General features: G+C 36.8%; 1 pseudogene; it reads left to right on the top strand.

Moving 5' to 3' along the window:
- Positions 1 to 545: 545 nt before the first annotated feature.
- On the top strand, positions 546 to 12889 carry LOC145821970 (wall-associated receptor kinase 3 pseudogene; annotated as a pseudogene).
- Positions 12890 to 23407: the final 10518 nt, after the last annotated feature.

Consider the following 23407-nt stretch of genomic DNA (forward strand, 5'->3'; position numbering starts at 1 on the left):
ATGCGCCGAAGCCGGCCTCGTCGGCGATGTGACGTACTACGACAGCAAGCTCCATATACCACTCCCTTGCGGAGGTGGTCCCGTATCTACAAGAGGCATGTGAATCCCCCTGTAAGCAAGACAAATAGATGCAAGGCAGTGTAAGAAATACAGTGCGAGGGTATATTCAGGGCAAACAGATGCAAGGCAGTATAAGAGATGCAGTGCACAAGTGTGGTTGGGATGAACAGGTGAAAGCAGTGTGAGCTATACAAGAAATGTGATCTACATTGTGAAAAATAAAGAGAAAATGTATACCTCGGAGGCGCCATAGGATAGATGTGACTCTAGCTCGCGTAGCAGGAGGTCCTCCGGTGCACCTCGCGCAAACCCCCTGAACTGGCGGATGTTATCGGGAGGTAACATGTGTACCTTAGGACGGTACGTCGCCGGGTCGAATGGTCGAATACTGAGCGGTAAGGGCTCGAACTTGGGATCCATCTCCATCCCCGGAGGAGCTCTGTCGTGTGGGATGTCATCCGCCATCTCGAAGAAAGGATGAAAGAATGGTCGCAAGTGTGGAAAATGGGCAGGAATACCAAAAGTCAACGAAAAGTCAACTCCGAGGGAGGAAAAATGAAAGAAAAGGTCAGGGCTCGGGAGAGGGCACTGAAATCAAAGGTAACTCGGGGGAAACAAACCCCAAGTGATGGGAATCAAGAAGAGAACACCGGAACTGCTTTTTAATCGGTTCAAAACGAAGTGTGCAAAGAGGGTTTCGAGAATCGGATATTTGTGGAATGTCTGAAAATGCATTTGAAGCTCGAATCGAAAGGGAAATGTGGTCTAGAGCATAAGGGGAATGTTTTTCGACAAGGGGGAAGTAAAGAAATAGGGTTTGGAACCCTATATTTAAAGGCCCGTGGTGAAATGCCAAAATTGCCCCGAATCTGTCATCGGTGGCCGATCGGCCACATTTGTGGCCGATAACCTTATTTTGTGGCCGATGGGTGTCCGGTGGCTTCCTAGAGTGGCCGGTAGGCCTCTGGTGCTCTCCTCAGATGTTTTTCTGTTGTTTTATGCCTTGGTCTTTCAAGAAAGTGCAAAGAAAGTACATTTTTAAGCTCAAATGGTCTCTGCGGAAGCTCTGAACTATGTTTTCAGTGTGTGGTACTCAATACGTAAGAGGTGCATCCTTTTAAATTGTTGCAACTTCTCTAGGAGGTAAATTGGAGGTTGCGATTGAGTCATTTTTACTATGCATCGCTTTTGTTATTGCGTAGAATGCGCACCGCCTTGTCATTTCATGGAATGCATTCTTTCACATGAGGTTTTGCATTATCTCTTGTTCGCATAGAGCATGCATCTTCTACTTTAATATAAGGCATGCTTCTATTTAGGCACTAAACACGTGTTTTGAACATTGATGCCCATGTCTTGCATTGTATATGCTTTTCATTTCACATAGAAAATGTTCGCATGGCATTACCTTACATATGCTCTCACATTCACGTAGAAATGTTTGTACCTGTTGCATTGAACATGCATTTGGTGTTGTATAGAACATTCTCCATTTCTTGCATGATGTGCATGAAGCATGATTCTCTAAGTGTTGTGTCATGGTTATTCGTCTTGCATAGAACATGCATTCCTATTATATTGTACTTGCCGAAGTTTCTTTCTTGTGCAGGCACGATATTGTATGTACGGTTCATTCAAAGCTGGTGCAACCAGACGATATTGGATGTACGGTTTATTCAGAGGAACTCCAAGTAAGATCATTTCTATCCTTTGAGCATCCCTTTGGTTGGAAACACTCGGGTACGCCCAGTATTTATACCATCCCTTTGGTTAGAAACACTCGGGTACACCCGGTGTTTACACCGACACCTTCTTTTGGTTAGAAGCATTCGGGTACGCCTGGTGCTTACACCACCCCCCTTTGGTTAGAGGCATTCGGGTACGCCCGATGATTACATTGTACCTTGCTCTGGTTAGAAACACTCAGGTACGCCTGATATTTATACCACCTTTTTGGTTAGAAGCGTTTGGGACGTTTATCTGACGCTTATACCACTCTGTTGGTTAGTTGGTTAGAAACACTCGTGTACGCCCGATGTTTACACCGACACCATTTTGGTTAGAAGCGTTTGGGACGTGTGTCCGACGCTTATACCACTTTGTTGGTTAGAAACACTCGAATACACCCGGTGTTTACACCGACACTCTTTTGGTTAGAAGCATTGGGTCGTGTGCCTGATGTTTATACCTTGCTTTGGTTAGAAGCGTTGGGTCGTGTGCCCGATGTTTATGCCACACCCTTCGGTTAGAAGCGTTTGGACCATATCCTGACGCTTATACCACTCTGTTTTGGTTAGAAACATTGGAACGTGCTCCGATGTTTATATCACCCTCCGGTGTTGCACTGCTCCCTTTTCCCTCTCGCGCGTGGCGCATCGAGATGCTTTGGTTAAATGCATCTGGCCTGGTTCCGATGCTTATACCGCTCTTTGCTTTGATTGCATAATAGTTGGGTGTGTTTTGCCAGTTACTGTTCTCTGTGGCTCGGAACCTTAGGGTGTGTCCTTAGCATCGCACCACTTCTTTCCTCGCATGTGCCGCGTGTTGGCATCTTGTTTACCGCCTCGGGTGTGCCCAACGGTTGTTGCTTTTTACCTTTCCTACGTGGTGCGCAGTTAAGATTGCATAATTTTCTTACATCCTTTCTGCATGAAATGTGGTTTGGTTCGTGATAACTTGCTTATGTACGAGTTTGTTGTAGCGTTTCTTTGCATGGCATTTGCATCCAGATGTTTCGTTATAGTCTTATTGCATGATCATAAGTTATGTTTTGCATCGTGCATATCATTTGCATCATGCCCCAGAACTACGTTGGTTTGATTCCTTGTAAAGGGTTACGTAGGCAACCTGCAGGCGCAACCGTTCTTTGTTTTGATTACTTGTTTGTCTAAGTCTTTGGCCTTATCAAAAATGGGTCGTCTCTGGGCTTTGATATTCACTCCCGTCACTTCATGACTTCCGAGTTCTGTCAAAGAGGGCCAACTGTAGACACCCCATTTTTGACTGTCCTCAAGACTTGGACGTCATCGTTTGAATACCCGATGATTGTGCTCACTCATGTTCATTTTGAGTCCTTGAAGGTCTCGGCTGAGCGCCTTGCCTTGGAGCCTCTTATCTTGTTTGTTTTGCGCTTGGTTGTGGGCCAAGAGCTTGTTTCTTTGCTTCTGGAGGAGAGGGTGGCCTGTCGGCCATCCCCTTAGCTTGCTGGCCACCAGTGGTGGCCGGTCGGCTATGTTGATGGCCGGTCAGCCACCAATGGTGGCCGATGGCCATTTTTCTCCTTTTTCAGATATTTATTTGCCAACTGTGCCAGCTGTTGATCACTTATGCTCATTTCCATACACGTGTATGGAGGGATGAAAGCAAGCCTTTGGCTTATATTTCTATATAAGGGGAGGTCTCTCCCCCATTTGAAGGGTTAGAAATTTTGTGAGCAAAATTTCCTCTTTTTCTCTCTAGAATCCTCTCTCTCTCTCTCCCTATTTTGTGCTTGAAAGTGGGAATTCTCTACACATTTGCACTAAGACCCTTAGCCAAACACCTTCACCTTGGAGCTGAGGTTCTTGGAGGCCTTGTTTGAGCTTCTAAGAGTGGTTTTAGCTCAAAATTTTTGTTGTTCGTTGCTGTGCTTCAAAGGAATAAGGCTTACCCCTTTTAAGCTTTGTTTTAGTTACTTGTTTGGCCACTTTTGCATGCTATTTCGAGGCTGGTTTTAACCTATAAAAAACTCTGTTTTTAAGGTTACAAATGGTGGTTTGAGGTTTGTTTTGGAGTTAGGGGTGGTCCACCCTCTTTGTAGCTTGTTTGCTTGAGTGTTGTGCCTTTTTTTCAAAGCTTCTAAAATAACTTTTTGGGCTCTTTTAACCACTGAATTCCAGGGAAATTTCAGTGGTAAAAACTTGGTCTTGAGGTCCAAAAATGGAGGGGTTAGCCTCCCATCCTTCTCTCTCTCTCTTCCATGCCTAGTTAGCATTACAAAGTGGCATGTTTTTGTGGCTTGTGTTAGCTTGTTTCAAGCATGTTTTAGGCTCTTTTATGACATGTCTTAACTCTGTTTTTGGTTGGTTGGAGCACTTGTTGCTTGTTTTTTGCACTTGTAGTGCAACTATGCTTACTAGTCTAGCATGCCCAATGAGTTAGCCAATTATTCTAGCTTGTGTTAGCTTGACTCCAACACATTTTAGCTACTGTTTTGACATGCTTTAAATCTGTTTTGGGTTGATTATGTCCTTCGAGGCTTGGTTTGCATGGCTGTAGTGTAATGGTCTTCACTAGTCCATTGTTTTGAGGCTTTGAGTATGAAGTATTTGAGTTGTTTGCATATTGTAGCATCATTTAACATGTGATTTCAGTGCGTATGTCGCTGTCACACTCTCACTTATTCCACTCTTTCATTGCTTTTGAGAGTTGTGTTTTGAGCCTTGCTTGCGAGCCAACATGTGCGCATGATTTTCTTGCCTTTATGCTTCTGTCTCAGCATGTTTAGGCCACTGTTTTCGCATGTTTAAGCTCTATCTAGAGCTAGTTTGGTCATTTAAGCTTGATATTGCATGCCTCTAGTGTAATGCTCTTCACTAGTTTGATGTCTTCGGCCTTTGAACATGTTGTGCATGTGTTGCTTGTATGTTGTAGCACTATTTTTCATGCCATTTCAACATTGAAAAGTCTGGAACCTTCCTTCATTCTTCACTTTTCATTTTTCTTTGAAAGTGGTCTTGAGCCCCTTGTTGGCTTGAGTGTAAACTTGAGGCTCTCATGCCTAATGATTTTAACCCTCTCTTGAGGGTTCCTCTTAACCAACAGCATGAGGCCTCTTTCATGCTCAAGACACTTGTGGCGTAGGCCATCTTTCCAATTAGAGGACATTCATCTTGGACTTAACCAACTAAAGAATGGTTTGGTAGTGCTAAAATGAGTAAATAAAATGAACCAACTAAAACTTGAGCAAGATAAGCATATTCGTGTTGCATTGCATGTGTTTGGATCGGACGTTAATCCAAACACAAGAAATGTGGAACGTTTCATACTCAAAGTGATGAAATGTGTCACGTTTCTTGGTCGCCGTCACCCTTTATCATGCATGATAGGGTGGTGGTTCTTTGAGTCTTATGTGTGCATTCATTAAGCTTGTACAAGCTTGGTTCTTAGGCCATCATGCATGAAAACGCTTGGTTGATGGCTTGAGAGCCAAGTGCTACACTCCTTTAAGCTTGAGAAATGATGAGGAGGGTGGCAGTACACACATTCCTTGAAAAATACATTGCTTTGCCTCTGTTGCTCTCTGTTACAACAAAAATAGAATTTTGGAAAAATGGGTGGCCGACTGGCCACTTGAGGTAGCCGACTGGCCAGTGTTTGTGGCCAACCGGCCACCAGTCCATTTTTGTGCAAAGTGTTCCTGTTTTGGAGCAAAAGCAGTCTGGAATGTTGGTTCGGTGTTTAGCAATCAAGGCGAGTGCAAACAGAGGCAGCCGGTGGCAAGGCAATGGATTTTCGGGAAGGAAGCAACAGAGCATGCACGTCTCCCTCACTCGCGAAGCTACTTTATTGCTTTATTAGCTAGTTGTAGCTGATTAATACATGTGTTGTAATTAATTAGTTTAATTCATTTTGTAATATTTTAATTAGCTTAGCATAGCTAGTTATTCAATTGTGTTGTAATAATTAATTAGCTTAGAATAGTTAATTAGTTTCGTTTCGTAATAATTAGCTTAGCTTAGTTTAGCTTAGCTTATTTATTCGGACCCTCCTTTGTGAGTGCGCAATGTTGTAATAAGTGTGCGTGCGTGTGTGCATGTCTTCCAATCCCACGTCTTTCTTCCTTTTATTTACCCACTTTCGATGGTTAGTTTAGGGTCATATTTCAATTAGCATACCGTATGCTCGCATGTTTGCATCATTCATTTGTATTGCATGCACCGAGGCTCGGCGCATCATTTAAACTGCATCGTTATTTCAATACACTTTCCTGAATACGTGTTTAAAAACATGCTATCAAAGTGTTACAAATGCCATATTAGTAGCTGAGCCTATTAATTCATATTGCATGTGTTGCATTAGGCATCTTAATATAGTTAGGATCATACATATTTCTAACTATCTTTTGTTTTGGCTCAGAGTACACTGTAAGTTTTACGCTTTAGCATACTTACATGAGTGTGAGTATTGCCATGATAGCATGCTTGCCATGAGGCTATTTGCTTAAGTGATTAACTGCATGAATGCCTGTGGGTGGAGGCTTTGTTGCTTGAATTGGAACAATTCATCAAATGTGCGTTTTAAGCCCACTTTGCGAAGTGGCAAATCATGTTTTAAAGCCCATCATGTTTGATGGCAAATCCGCGCTTTAGCCCACTTGAGGGTGGCAACTTCAAACCATTTTCGAAAACAAACATGAGTTGAAATGTTCCAATTCTTGTGATTTAGTCTATACTTGTATGTGTGCGTCACATAGTAAGGTTAACTAATAACCGGAATAAGAACACATGTGTTTATAAAATAACATATCATGTTTAGTAGAGGTCGATCCTTTGATCGGGCGAGCGAGGGTGCTCATTTCAGGACCTTTCCCTCTCGTACCCAAGTTCCTGAGCCGAGGCAACTTTGGTGATGACGGACACGTGGCCTTTGGCACAAGTCAGGGTTTCCTAAATTTCTCAAAATAAAATATTTAGGTGGCGACTCTATAATCTGGCAAAGCAGTCCAGTTTTGGCATTATTTGATTTAAAATCTGATTTTCCAAAATGATTTGCCGGATTGGACTCTTTGGTGTTTATCAGTTTCACATTGCACTTTGTGAGACTAGATTCAGAACTATGACAGGAGTCCAAACTGTGGGACCAATTCGAGCTTTCCGAAAGGGGGCGCGAAGAAAGTTGAGTCCATAGTATGTACACCTACACCCACATGCTTTTAATTATATTATTGTCAGCAGATTAAATTGTCATCAACGTTCAACCCATCGATGCTTGTGATTTGGACTCTCATCTTTCGTTTGAAGTTTACAGTCCCCAATTATTGATGCAAAGATAAGAAACACTTTGAAAATGATATATCTCCAGTTTCAATGTATCTTCGTTTCAGCAAACTAACATTTAAGTAGAAAGCTGAACAACCAATTCTCTGATCTTATTTTTCCATTTTCATGCCTTGGTTGTGTTTGGTAAGTCAAAGAAGAATGGAATTACAAAAATAATAAATAAATAAATAAATTGTCATCCAAATATGGCTGAAATTTCACCCAAAAGATGAAATGCGTAAACTAGATTCATTCTAGGTGTTGTGCCTGTTATCAAGTTTCATTACTACTTACAGGCCACCAATGAACTTTAGAATTATGCTGGGACTTTTGAGTTTTTCATTCTTCTCATTCAAATTTGTAGTATAATTTACTTTAAATATCAACCACTCAATTAAAGTTCATTGACCATTTAGTAACAATTGGTCCATATACTCTAATTCTTGATATCAGCAAAGGCAAAACCGCAGGGAAGAGTTTCTTTGTTAGTGTTCTATTAGGGAAGAGTAATTATCAAGTTCCAAATCCAGCTCCCAAAAAGCAAAAGAGCAATCAGGATCAAAAGCTTCAATAGCCTAAATGTGAGGTCTAACTAAATCTAATAGGGACTTCGAAAATCCAGGTGTAGGAAAGGTAGTTAGTCCTCTGCCACTGGTAAATTTAACATTATTTTCGAGATTTTAAGCAGCTGACCCAATTGTAGCAGCACTTTCTCTTTCAGCCACAAGTCGAAAAGCAACATTTCAAATAAGGCCACCATTATATGGAAAACATAGAAGAGTATGCAGAAGCTAAAAGAAACATACCACGCCGAAGGTCTTCATCAAATATTTTCAGATATTGATCAAATTTTTTCAGGGAAATTCTACTATACACACCCCTTACCATATGCACCCCTAAGATATGACATTTTCTTCTTTAGTTATGATCTTATTTTAATTATGACTCATGAGATCTTTGGTTATGCCTCATGTATTGTTTGGTTATTGTTTTTTTTTTTTTTTTTTAATTTATAAGTTGTGACTCAGAAAGTATGGAGTTATGCCATTGTCTTCTTTAGTTATAAGGTGCATATGGTACACACCCTTCATATGTACCATACTCTTTCCCAAGAATTCAATCTATTTTCAAATAGAATCAAGATGGGTGGATGTCTGGAATGGAGAGTCTATGTGAGACTCATTCCAATAAAGACCAAGAAATATACTCAAGAACAAATTTAATTAAGAGCTTCATTATAGAAATCAGACATAATCATTAAACAAGGAGTGATGAAATCCTTAAAGGGCCCTACTTGTAGAATTGTATGGTGCAAAAAATAAATATATTCCTCAAAAAGGACATGACTCAAGTTATATTCAATAAACAATAGGCAGGTTACAAACATTTGACTATTACTTGCAGAATAGGTTACAAATAATAAACTACTTGACTACAACTTAAAACATGTCTACGGGTCACTCTTCCTCTAGTTCAAGCTGCAGCTACTAAATGCTCTTCACAGAGTAATCAGTGTGGTAATTCATTTCAGTATGGAAATGGAAGCGGAACATGTGGTTATTATTTAACTGATTTGCTGTATTTAAATTTTTTACACAAATATGGGGGCTTCTTTAGTTGCTAACTCTTCTGCTTCAACTATTTTTGGGCAAGTTGTTAATGTTAATACTGTTTGACACACTATGTTATCAACTCAGAAAGTCCTTAGTTTTAACAAATATTACCAAAAATGTTCTTAGGTCATAATAAATGAAGTTATGAGTTCATAGAAACATTAAATCAATCATTTAGTACAAAAGCAAACAACCCATATCCAAATCAAGTTAAACATTGATATAAAACTAAAAAAAAAACCCAAATCAAAGATCTAACAAAATATGACACACCAATTTCCAATTCAAATGAATTGATTGAACTCGGATACCAAAACAGAGAGGGAGAAACACAGAATCAAAGAGAGATCAGAGTCGATGAACACTCACCTGAACCTACTTGTTTGACTCTTATGGACATATTGTCAAACAGATAGTGTGTGAAATTTGTGAATGAAATAACAAACACCAAGACAATATAGAAAATCACCCTAGCAATTGAAATTCGTAATATTCAAATCTTTAACATTGATGTCAAATCACAATTTGGGGCTGGGTCGATTTAGGGCTGGGTTTGTGTCAAAATGTGCTAATGGAAGAAGACGCAGAGAGAGAGAGAGAGAGAGAGAGAGAGAGAGAGAGAAAGAAAGGGAGAGAGGCAGGGACAAAGACAAAGACAGAGAGAGGGCGAAATAGAGACATACCTAGGGTAAAGTCAATCGTGGATCGACGAAGGAGGGGAAGGGTTTGTCTTCGTTCTCCGATGCCATTGCAGGACGTTGGACAGTGTTGGTGGGTTCAGAAAAAATCCCTTAATTATATACCCTACCCATCACAAATATAATATATATACACATCTACCTATATATAGAGAGAGAGAGAATCGAGGAGAGTCGAATTTGAAACTGTAGGTTAGGGTTTCGAGTTTTGAACTGAGAATAGTTGTGATGCCCAAGAAAATAGGGCAAATCTAGGTGCACCGATGCTCCAGTTGCCGGTGACCAAGGAGGAGCGGTGGAGGCACGACTGGTGGAGCGACAGTGAGGGGAAGGGGAGAAGAGCAGCGGAGAGGGAGAGGGAGAGGGAAAGACGCTGGAGAGAGAGAGAGAGAGAGAGAGGTGTTGGTTTGTTGTTTGGAAACCAAATATATATATATATATATATATATATTACACCATTAGCGACTAAATATTTTTAGTCACCAATTGATTTTGTAAATCCCTCCAAAATTTGTAAATCCCGCCAAATATTTTAATTTTTTGGCGACTAAAATATATTTTGGTCGCTAAAAATAAGTCTTTGTCGACTAAACTTTTGGTCGCCAAAAATAAATAATAATTTTTTATTTTCCATTTAGCGACTAAATAGTTTTAGTAGCCAAAACTCAATATATGGCGACTAAATTTTTTTTTATTCCTGAAAATAAGTTTTTGGCGACTAAACGACAACATAAGTTTTTGGCGACCAAACATTTGGTTGCCAAAGCTAAAAAATAATTTTTTTATTTTTCATTCGGCGACTAAATGGTTTTAGTAGTCAAAACTAAATATACAACGACTAAGTTTTTTTTTTTTTGTCGCCAATTCTGACATTTTTAGCGACTAAATTTTTTTTTTAGTGACCAATAATCAATATATGCCGACTAAAAAAAATTAGTAGCTAAATATTTTACTTTTGCTGACTAAAAAAATTATTGGTCTCCAATTCCATAACTTTTGAGGACTAAATGTTTTTTAGTCGCCAAATGTACATTTTGTTCTAGTTTTCGTTTGATCATAAAGTAATTTGAAACTTGAATTCTTGATATTGACATCTCGATTCCAATCCGTACAGGCATAATCATAAGCGTATCAGTGCTACTTTTGCGTGACTCCTGGCTATATTGGCGATTTAGGCAAAGGAATATCATCAATCTCAGAGAGAAATTCTTTCAGCAAAATGGTGGCATCATGTTACAACAACTTTCCATACGTGAAGGATTAATACAGCCCGCTAAAATCTTTACTACAGAGGACCTTAAGAAGGCAACAAACAACTACCATGAAAATAGAATCCTGGGCCAAGGTGGCCAAGGAACAGTCTACAAGGGAGTATTACCAGATAACACCGTAGTTGCCATTAAGAAGTCCAAAGTAGCAGAACAGAGAAAGTCCCAAATTGAACAATTCATTAACGAAGTCATAATTCTCTCCCAAGCAAGGTTTTAAAATGCGGTGTTACGTAATGATTGCGGCCGTTACGTAATGGTTGCTGTGGTAAGCACCACACGTTACTCCCACTTTTGCGGTGTGATTGAGATTCATAGATGTGTCGGCCGTAACGCCTCGTTATGCACTGTTACATAACGGTTCCAAACAGCTTCTTTCGAAGAAAAAAAAAGGCTGAAAAGGGGAAAAGAGGGATAGAGAGAGAGAAGAGGGAAGATGAAAAACATTTATTTGTTGAAGATGATGTCACCCATTCATCTTGCAGGGAGAGCTTCACTCAACCATGTAATCTTTGTTTGAAAATAATAATAATAATAATAAGTGTAGTCATTATCTATTTGGCTTAATTAAAAAATATATATATTTAGGCTTTTATTTATTCTCTTACTTTTATCATTGTTTATCTTATATATAATAGTTAGTGATTGATTTTTTGTAAAATATCTAGAAAACATAACACCTATAATTATAAATTAATACATATTTTATACATGTCAATTTTTGTTGATTAGTTTATTTTATTTTTATTTACAGGTTATCCAAAAAGAGAACGAATATTCAAGTGATCCAAATCCCCCCCCCCCCCAAAAAAAAAAAAACCATGTGTAAAAATTTTTCTTTATAATTTATTTTTTAATTTTTATCTGATTACATTAGCATGTATAATTTATTTTTTAAGACTATTCAAGTTAAAATTTGCATATGCTTTCACAAGTATAATAATTAAAAAAATAATTTTATACATCTAAGTCCAATTAAAGAAAATTTTGCCACTACTTGTAATATGGATTTATGACATATAAAGTTATTAATTATTAAAATAAAATGTAAAAAACTCAGTTTGTAGTGATTTAAAAATATGAAATATATTGGATCGTACTTAAAAATTAATAAAAATTGATCAAAATTTATTTTTAAACCCAATAAATATGATTCTGGAAAAAAATATTCATATCGGTAATTTTTTTTTCAAATTGTGTGAAAAATAAAAAAATTCACGGTTCCGATTACTACAACCGTTACGCTACGGCCTTTACACCCTGCAACCGCAACTGTGCCACCGCCACCGTTACGACGACCGAAACCGTTTTTTAGAACCTTGCTCCGAAGTCAACCATAGGAATGTTGTGAAACTCCTATGGTGTTGTTTGGAGACACAAGTTCCTTTACTAGTCTATGAATTTATTACCAATGGGACTCTCTATGACCACATACACTATAGGTGGCACATCCTCAATAACGTGGGAGAATCGTTTAAGGATAGCAATAGAAACTGCAACAGCCCTTTCATATTTGCACTCTGCTGCTAGCACTCCTATCATTCATAGAGATGTTAAGTCCACTAACATACTATTAGACAACAATTACGTTGCAAAAGTATCCAATTTTGGCTCTTCAAGGTTGATCCCCATAGACCAAACTCAATTAACCACATTGGTTCAAGGTACACTTGGTTACTTGGACCCAGAGTACTTCCAAACAAGCCAATTGACTGAAAGGAGTGATGTTTACAGCTTGAGGGTTGTCCTTCTGGAATTGCTAACCGGCAAGAAAGCAATTTCTTTTGACAGGTTTGAAGCAGATAGAAATTTAGCAATGTATTTTATTTCAGCAATGAAAGAAGATCACATGTTTGAAATTGTTGATGAACAGGTGAAAAATGATGCAAAGGCTTACCAAATAAAGGAAGTTGCTATTTTAACAAAGAGATGCTTAAGAGTAAAAGGTGACGAAATGGCCAAACATGAAGGAAGTGGCAATGGAGCTAGAGGGATTGAGAATGATGGAGAAAAACTCATGGTTAAATGACAAGAAAAATTTAGAAGAGACTCAGTATTTGCTTGGAGATCAACTTTCAGATGCTTATAGTGGTGGCACTAGTATGAGCAATTCAGCAGCTTGTGATAGCATAGCAAACCATGTCATGTCACAATTTCATAGTGGACGATAAGGTGTTACTTATGATGGTCTATGTTCATTAGATGTTTTGTAATATTTTTATTTCAGCCAATTTGTCAAATAACCCTGTGAATTGTTTTGAATATTTGGTTATATATGTTTCAAGATCATTAAGGGCTTAATGAACTGGGATTAGGTCAGATGGGACAGAATCCTAACACTTTATTGGGATGTTAAAATTCGAGGACAACTACTTTTCATGTTACAGCCAATGTACCCCAAAAAAAAAAAAAAAAAAAAAAAAAAAAAAAAAAAAAAAAAAAAACTAAAGGGCTTTGTTGGTCAAGTGGTACCAATTGGCTTTTCAATTTGTCAGGCCCTCAAATCCTCATATTATCTTGATGATCCTAAAGTGGGTTCATCAAAGCAAGATGAACCCAAAATTTTCTACTTTTCTGATGCTTACTACAATTAACTTTCAAGTCTATAATTGATTAGATGTGAACAAAGTCTGAATTTGATGCTTACTACAGTTTTCTTCAACTCAATAATTTAAGCCCCTTCCATTATAATCTCACCCTGTTTTCCATGTATTCCACTTTTTTATCCAAATCAACCAAGAATAAAAGAATATTTAAAGAATAGTAATTTAGTAGAATTTCTCAATGTAAGTCCTATTCTTTTGCCTTTTGCAAATTTATTCTCACCATGTTTTTTTTTTCTAAATACAGCAATTTCACATATAAACCAAAGTTGCCAATCTTGTACCAGACAAAGTACTGGTTTTTCCATTAGTAGGGTGCTGTTTCATGTTTTTCGCTACGATTGTTATCTTTATAAATATAAAAGGAACAACTAAACCTTAACTTTGACAATTAACCCAATATTGAATTTCTGTTTATGAAATCCAAAGAAGTTCTTTACAGCTCCTTTGTTTGTACTCTCATAAGCTCAGCCAAGATAAAAGAAAACGTAATGCAAAGCAAACAAACATTTATAACAATGTTTGTTTGTGGCATTTGATTGAGCACCTAACAGATACTAAAGAAGGCATATATGCATCATTCCACTTAGCATACATAGAGAAGCCAATGAATTCCAACAAAAGAAGATCAAAACAGAGTCAAAGATAACAAAAAAAGGCAATAATCATACAGATACTAAAAAACCAAGCTCAGAATATTCGTAAAAGAAAGGATACCTCGTAAGGCTTCTCAATGTCTCAAACAGAGAGAGAGAGAGAAAGAGAGAGAGAGAGTATTTTCCGGGAATGACAAAATTTGACGAAACTGGGCGACAAACTTCGGTGAGACCGGTAGAATAAGAGTTTGCTTGGAATACAATATTAAAAAATGCCATGCACTCATAATTTAGGAAAACACGAAGTCCAAAAAAATATATATATTATAACTAAAAAAATATTATTATAATTTTAATTTTTTTAGTCATAATTAAAAGAATATATCATAACTAAATACAACATGAGACATAATTAAAGAATTCATAAGTTATAATTAAAATAATATCATAACTAAATAAAATTGGTCATAATTAAAGAAGAAATTGGCATAAATAAAAGTGCATATGATACACCTTTTTAAAGGGATGTATATTAGAATTTTCCCATAATTTATCCCCAATACGTTTGTGTAGTAGAAATTAAATTGAGACACATGTGGTTCATGAGTAAAATGAGTTTGAACTATTAATTCATTTTTTGGGATAAATTTTGTGTTCATAAGTTGAGTAACTTTTTGATTAAAATATGAAGTGAAAAAAATTAATATATTTGAAATGATTTTTTGATTTTTTATGACAATATTTTAGTAACTTTTTAGTTAAAATATGAGGTGAAAAAATTAGTGTGTTTTAAATGATTTTTTGACATTTTATTAAAAAAAATGTGAAAAAACCAAAGAAGAAATAAAATCTTTGTTTTTTTTCCTATAATTGTTTAGTTTTTTGACTTTTTTAATAACTTTTTGACTAATTAATTATTATTCTAATTTTTCAAATCTGCCCCAAGTCTAGGAACCAAACTTATCAAACCAGATGAAGAGTTTGTATAGTGTGGGATCTATATATAAAATAAATTTGAATCACAAGATGATAATTTGGGTGGCTCTAAATACACCTCAAAAATTAAGTTGGACACCCCATTACTTTGAAATCCCCAATCTACAATTTAAATTTTTATTTATTTTTTAAATATCCCAAATAATACTAGTTATACCCCTAAAAACTTTAGAAGTATATTAGAAACTTACTGTTTACAGCTCATTATCCTGTCATCGCCAAACTCCCATCATCGCCATTTGAATACTTAGTACCGAACAAATTAAATACATTAGGATACTTAATTCTAAAAATATTAAATTTCTTCAAACACTCAGTTCTGAACAAAATTAATATATATTAATTTCTCAATAATTTATGAATTGATAAGTCTAAATTCGTAATATTACTGCAAACATTTCTGTTTTTGTTCGAATAGGGTAAGTTTTACCATTACTCAGTTATATGAATGCTTTTAATTATGGGTGTCAAAAATTTCTTTACAATATGTGATAAACATGAGAAATGCATAGATAACTCATGTTGTCATTAGAATTGTTCTTGAGAATTGTCAAGGGTCTCATGACTCGTTTGATTTGGGCTACACAAGACAGACACATCAATTCTTCCATAGACTTTTGACTCTACAAATCATTTTCATCAAATTAACTAGTTAGACTATTGCAGCTGCAATCAAGCGACCAATGTTAATTGATTTTTTTAATTTTTTAAATAAGGTGGTAAATTACCCAATTCATCTTTATAATTTTTTCAAAATATTATTTTAATTTTTGTAATCTTAATTTTTAACAATATAAAATAATTTCATTTTTGTTCTGTTATGATCTGTTTGTCGTTTGTTATTGCTATTACCAACCCATCCAACTCACATATGTATTTTAGTAAACTCCTGTTCACAAAAATAAATAAATAAATAAATAAATAATTGAATAAATTACAACTGTTTACTTTAGTCCTATACACATCAGTGTAGTTTACAAAAACAAATTTCAAATCAATGAAAAATTATATAAATATTAATAATTAAAATTATAAATTTCTTAATTAACATGTAATTTATTTTTTCTTACTTCATTGCAGTGTAATTGTCCATTTAGTATTTACACCCATAATGTTTTTCGGAAATGAGCCGTAGCTCGAATTGGTTGGCTCAAATTGGCTCGAAAGAGGGAGAGAAGAGAGGAAGAAGAGAGGAGAAAGAGACAGAGGAGAAAGAGGGAGAGCAGAGAGGAAGAAGAGAGGAGAAGAGAAAGAGGAGAAGAGCCAGTACCACCGCCGCCGCCGAGGATCGTCGCTGCTCGTCGCCGGCCGTCGCTGCTCGTCGCCTCGTCGCCCGCCGTCGCTGCTCGTCGGCTCTGCCTCGCCTCCGCCCCCCGCCCCCCGCCTCCAGCCCCATTTGTTGGGTCCCCTCCAGTCCCTCCTCCTCCTCCTCCTCCTCCTCCTCCCCTCTCTTCTCCTTCTCTGTTTCTGATTCGAGCCAATTTCGAGCTCCACCTTTCGAGCTACGTAGCACTACCGAATGTTTTTTTAGATGCAATACTAATCAATAATGACAGTCAACTATTATGACAATAATGACCAATGGGAGGATATGGACAAATGCTATGGAATCTTTTTTTTTTTTTTTTTTTTCCAACGCTATGAACAAGGACAAATGCTATGCAATTATATAATTTTAAGAAATTATATTGATTTTTTTTAGTAAAGTTAAATAGAATAAAATTAATATAAACAGTATGAAAGTATAAAAATTCATATTTCATTCACCTTTTTATTTTTTTCAAATCTTTATTTAAATTTATGAACCAAACACAGTGTAAGAGAGTTTCGTATTATTAAATTAAATTTACAAAATTTATTACATTTTATTTCAAACCTTGAAAAAGATATATACAATTTACCCAAATAAAAAGGAAGTAAGAAAAAAGACAAATTTAGAAACTTCAAGGAGAATGTCATCCACATGAGAAGGAAAATAAAATACGTTGAGGCTCAAAGAAAGTAGCCATATTGTGAAGGAAGGAATTCGGAAGTAACTTGTGAAAATTATATAATGCTTTTAATTTTCGTGGTGAGAGCGACCCAGTCCTTGGGATTTTTTTTTTTAAACATAATTGTGTTATCACCATTCAATAATTATTTATTATTATTTTTATTATATATATGTGATAAAGTAGTTACCTTCTCAAAGTAGAATTCATCATTATCATACAAATTTATTATTAGATTGTATTGTCACATGTCACTAATGACATGAGTTGTTAGTTGTTAGGTTTTTGTTATTGGCAATCCTATTTAACAAAACTCCTTTTAATTGTAATTTTATTCGTTCTTTTATTTCAGTGAGATTATGAGTATTTAAATGCGAATCCAACTCGAATTGTGTTGTACGGAGGAGTTTGTGATCTTTATTTTTTCATGTTTGCCACTTCGTTAACTATGCCAGGGATCGACCTGCACGGTCAGCTCACGAGGGTCCAGGGGGCAGCACCCTATAGCAGATTCGGGGCAGTGCCCCCAAAGCAAAAAAGCAAAATTGCAGTCGAAGTTGTTTGCCTGCTTGAGCAGTCAATTTTGCCCTCAAGCGAAGATGCAATCCTCTCAGAAGTTTTACTCACCTGCAAAAATACTGGGAGTTGAAATTTTACGCTCGAGCGAAAACACTTGTTTAGAAACACACGTTTAAGCCATACCACTTGAGCGGTCATTCCTGCGCTCTAGCGGTGATCGCGATTCTACCTGCTATAAAGCTGCGATTAAATTAGTTTCTAGGGTACGGCTTCCAGATCTTCTTCTTAGATATTAGGGTTTTCATCTGGAGCTTTTGTGCTTGTTTCCTTTGATATCTGTGAGAGTTTATATCATAAATTAAGTGGATTATATCAAAGGAGGTCGTTTTATTTATGCAATACAAAAGAGAGAGTTGTTCTTCGATAGATTCCGGAGAATTTGGGTCTGAAACTTTGGTGGCTTCCGAAGTGGCTCATCGTTGTGGATTTGACATCGGCGTTGTGAATTCAACGTTGGGCAAGACAATTTCGAGGTGACGACGGGGCTGGAAAAGGTACATAAGGGTCGGTTTGATTCGGGCGTGGAGTCGTTAGGTAATTGAGGGTACACTTGTGTAATTCCCTTTTGTCTTCTTAGTGGATTGTTTTTGTAGCTTTTGCCCGTAATTTTTTTTATCACAATTGGAAGCGCTCTAATTATGGTTTTTCCATGTAAAATTGTTGTGTCAATTTATGTTTTATTGTTAGATTGGGATTGTTATTTACTGGTTAAAATTGATACATAATCCAAATCAATATCTTGGGGATTCAAGATTTTTCAATTGGTATCAGAGCAAGTTGCTCTATTTTCTATTTTTTAAAAAACTATTGGAGCAAAATCGTGTTTGATTTGTGATAATGGATCCAACTCGTGCGGGAAATTCTATGCTTCGACCACTCCTACTTGACGGATCTAATTATTTTTTTTAGAAAGCTTGGATGAAATCGTTCTTAAAATCTATTGATGAAAAAGTTTGGCAATCTGTCATGTGTGGATGGACCAAACCAACAATTACCATTGATGGAATAACTTTCCCCAAACCAATTGATAAGTGGGACACAACTGATTACCAAAATAGTAGCTAGAATAGTAAAGCTAACAATTCTCTATTTTGCGCCGTCACACTAGAAGAGTTTAGTCGTATTTGCAATTGTCAAGTCGCAAAAGAGGCTTGGGATATCTTACAAACTATTCATGAGGGCACTCCTTCGGTTAAACTCTCAAAACTTCAAAGGCTCACGTCTAGTTTCGAAAACCTTTCAATGAAAAATAGTGAGACATTTGATGAATTTTATGCGAAGTTGAGTGACATTGTAAATTCCAGCTTCAATTTAGGTGAAAAAGTACCATAATCCAAGATTGTGGAAAAAAATTTAAGGTTCTTACCCAATCGGTTCCAACCAAAAGTTACAATTATTGAGGAGGCTCGAGATGTTGACAATCTCGAGCTGGATCATTTGGTTGGAAATTTCCAAACTTATGAGGCACATATGAATTTCAAAAAGAAACAAAAAAATGATATTGCTTTTAGTAGTGCTCATAGAGTTGGAAAGGATTCTAATGAGGATTGTGAGATAGCTTCTTTTCTGAAAAAGAATCCTAATCTTTTGGAATCAACTCATAAATTCAAAGGCAAAGATAAACTCAAAATTAATTCTATAACCAAGAAGGAAAAAGAAAAGATACAAGGGAACTCTGAAAAAGTCCAATGCTATAAATGCCAAGGATTTGGCCACTTTGCTCAAGAATGCCCTAATCGTTTGAGAAAGAAGAATGCCTTCACTATCACTTAGGATGATGAATCAGAGTCTAATAAAGATGAAAATGACAATGAAGCACAAGGCGAAGAGACGCATGAACAATTCCTTACTTTCACGGCGGCTTCCGAAATTGAAGGACGAATAGAGTATCTGAAGAGGCCGGTTGAGAATGTCACTAATGATGAATCCTCGGGAAATGATAATGAAGAGCTTCAGTAAGCTTATGAAAAGTTGTATAAGGAATCTCTTAACTTATCTAAATTGAATGACAAACTCAATATCAAACTCAAAACCTATGAAAGTGTGAATGTCAAATTAAAGAAGGAGATTTCTGCGACTAGGAATGATGCCATCAAGATTTCTAGTGATCGACAAGCTTTTTGTGCAAAACTCTTGACTTGTGAGACAGAGAGGAATGAGCTACAGCAAATCTATGTAACATATGAAGAAAAGATTAAAATTCTCGAGATGTCCCAAGTTGCCTTGGAAGAGCTAGTCATCAAGAAAGAGAAAGAGCTCAAGTGTGCTATGGGTACCATTGGACTTTGGAACAAAGGATCAAAGACTTTAGACAATATCATTGGGTCTCAAAAAATGTGTTGTGACAAGAGTGGAATTGGCTTTTGTGGTGACAAAGAGCAAAAATGGAGTGCATCAACATCTCATGATACAAGAACTCATGGAAAGGGAGAACAAAAAATTCAAAATGAGGATGGACTTCTTAATCTTCCTAGAGTTGGTAGGGCTAAAGAAAAGAAGGTACACCCTATTTTTATTTGTCATCATTGTGGTATGAATGGTCATATTTGCCCTTATTGTTATAAGTTAGATGGAAGAGTGTCTCTCGTGGGGAAGGAGACACTTCAATGGTCCTAATGAGGTTAAGGGTCATATTAGACCACGCTATTTTGATTTTCTTGAGACGAAACATGAACAGAGGTTGTGTTTGCCAAGACCTAGGAATAGGAAGTTGGAAACCAAGTCAAGACGGGTTCTCATTGAAGGAGAAGGGAGCCACAACGTCAAGACATCACCCAAGAACCGTAATTCTCACAACTTTGTTCATACTAAAGCGGTTTGGATGAGAAAACTTGACTTGCGTTAATTTGTTTATTCGTTTTAGTTTTTTTTTTTCTTTTTGATTTTGGGTTTTTGTTTGTTTTTTCTTTTTGGGTTTTTTAGTGTGTGCTTGTTCATTTTCTGTCATGCTTTGTTTTAAAAAATTAAACAAAAAAAACCAAAAAGTTTTTCTTAGTATGGTGTTGCAATCTTGAAATTTTTGAGCAGTTCTTAGTGCATGTTGGAATTAATGAGAATATCCATTACATGTTAATAGGTGTGTATTTTCTGCAGTCATTACTCATTTCGAAGTGTGTGTACTTTGATTAGTATGTCTCATTTTGTACACACTCTTGGATTAACAAATATCGGAATCTTCCACCTTAGTGATTAATTTTCTCTATGGACTTCTAGCATTGTGTCTTTTACTTTTCTGAAAGAATTGACCTATACTAGCACATCATGGGTGATGTTGAGGCTCTTAAACACCTTTCATCTTTTTGCATCTCCACGGCTTTCCCCTCAGTTCTTTGCAATCAAGGCATGAGGAAATGCTACCTCAGAGTCACCAACCAGGCTATCCTTATTGTATCCATGCTTCTCTGGTTCAATTCCCATACTCTTGAGCGTGAAAGCGGCCAATGAGTGTGCAAAAGAAAGAAAGAAAATAAATAAATAAATAAATAACAAGATTCATTGATTGAAGGGGAGCCTCCACTTTTACTCAACAAATACCTCTTAATTCCTAGTGGTTTGACTTTCCTTAGTTGTGTTTAGATCCTCTTGCCTGCGGTCCAACTATCGGGTCACTATTAGGATTTGAATCTAGTGTTTGTCGAACTCCAAGAGTCGCACACACACTTTTATCATAGGATCTATGTTTTCCGTATAATGCATCACTTTCTTTTATGAGGAATCTCCTAAAGGTTGTGCACATTGTGTTTTCAAGTAATTGTGTTTCTTGGATAATCTTGTTTGTTTTAAGGTACAAATCTAAAATTCCTTACTTGTTCCATCGTATTATTTTTTTTCTTGTTCATTGTTTTCAGTGTTTATGGTTGTTTTTAGTGAGGGGAAGTTTGGTGATTGGTTTGGTAAGGGAGATTGACATTAGTTGGTTTGCATGTTGCTATCCACTACTTATTATTACTACTTGGGTGGTTTATGCTCTTGCTTTAGTTGATTGAGCTTCCTTTGACAATTCATGACAAAAATAGGGAGAAGTTTGGGGGAAATTTATTTTTTTTGAGTCAAAATTTTTTTTAAGAGTGTTTGCATGTTTATTAGGATTTTCATCTATTCATGCTACATGTTCTTAAAATCTTCAATTTACCTCTATTCATATTTCCATCTCATGCTTCAAGATAATCTTGTCAAATGTCTATTGCTTTTTCATATACTATTGTGGTACTAATAGCTGTTTTGCAAATCATGATCTTGAGAAAAAAGTTTGTTTTGTTGGCTATAATGGGTTGGGGTGATTAGGATTTTATTTGTTAGGTGTGTTTTGTCACTACATTGCCAAATGGGGAGATTGTTAGGTTTTTGTTATTGGCAATCCCGTTTGACAAAACTCCTTTCAGTTGTAATTTTATTTGTTCTTTTATTTCAGTGAGCTATGAGTATTTAGATGCAAATCCAACACGAATTGTGACTTGTAGAGGAGTTTGTGATCTTTATTCTTTCATGTTTGCCACTTCGTTGACTATGCCGGGAATCGAGCTACCTAGTAAGCTCGTGGGGGTCTAAGGGGCAACGCCCCATAGCAGGTCTGGGGTAACGCCCCCAAAACAAAAAAGAAAAATTGCAATTAAAGTTGTTTGACCGCTCGAGCGGTCGATTGTGTGCTCGAGCCAAGATGCAATCCTCTCAGAAGTTTCACTCGCCTGCAAAAGTACTAGGAGTTGAGATTTTACGCTGGAGCGACCTTTCCATCGCTCGAGCGAAGGCACTTTTTCAGAAACACGCGTTTAAGCCACACCACTCGAGCGGCCATTCCTACGCTCGAGCGATGATCGCGATTCTACCTGCTTTAAAGCTGCGATTAAATCAGTTTCAAGGGTACGGCTTCCAGATCTTCTTTTTATGTATTAGGGTTTTCATCTGGAGTTTCTATGCTTGTTTCCTTTGATATCCGTGAGAGTTTATATCATGAATTGAGTGGATTATATCAAAAGGGGTTATTTTATTTATTCAATACCAAAGAGAGAGTTGTTCTTTGGTTGATTCTGGGGAATTTGGGCCTGAAGCTTTGTGTCACGACCCAAACCCACCCCTATAGGTTTAGCATCGTAACCGGCCAGTAATCCTTGGATTACCAAAGGCCTCTGAACAGAACAACTCATAATTAGGGGCTGCGGAAGCAATTATAGAAATATACATAGTCCAATGAGCTATGGAGATGTACATGGGACAGAATTTTTTTAAAACCTTCATACACATATACATAACATCATAAAGAAGTAATCTTACGTTACATTCACTACAGATAAAGCCAAAAGGGATTTAGCCCAATATACAAATAACAGAAAACTTGTTCATAAATCAAAAAAATGAAGCCTTTTTATGTTCACAAAAAAATGACTACATAGCATATGGAACCTCCTCGGGAGGCACAAAGGTGCTGACAAAAACTCTTCAGGCTGTCATCACTGAGCCTAGTCACGCACCTGATCACCTACATAGATACATATAAATGGTAAGCGAAGCCTAGTGAATAATAACAAAGTAAAGAATTTAATAAATGATGTCCCATATCAAATTTCAAATAAAAAATAGATCCAAATTCACATACTTTCCAGAAATCATCAGCAGGTATATGTGGTACATCCATTTAACTATTATGACATATCAAATTCACATAGTTGGTACCGATAACCATTAAGGTTCATATATTGCACACAACTAGCCATGACATTGTTACCCCCAGACGAGGGCCACGTAAATATAGGCCTCGGTATTGTTACCCCCGGGCGAGGGCCACGTGAATATAGACCTCGGTATTGTCACCCCGAGCAAGGGCCACATGAATATGAGCCACAGTATTGTTACCCCCGGGCGAGGGTCACGTAAACTAAGAATGCCACAAATACATTTCAGAAAAATGAACATTCATTCATGATTCATAAAATAGCATTTTAAAAATAGATCGTATCATATCAGTCAGAAAATACTTATAATTAAAC

This window comes from Camellia sinensis, chromosome 3 (genome assembly GCF_055761805.1).
Source record: "Camellia sinensis isolate YWXY chromosome 3, ASM5576180v1, whole genome shotgun sequence".
In the NCBI taxonomy this organism is placed as follows: domain Eukaryota; kingdom Viridiplantae; phylum Streptophyta; class Magnoliopsida; order Ericales; family Theaceae; genus Camellia; species Camellia sinensis.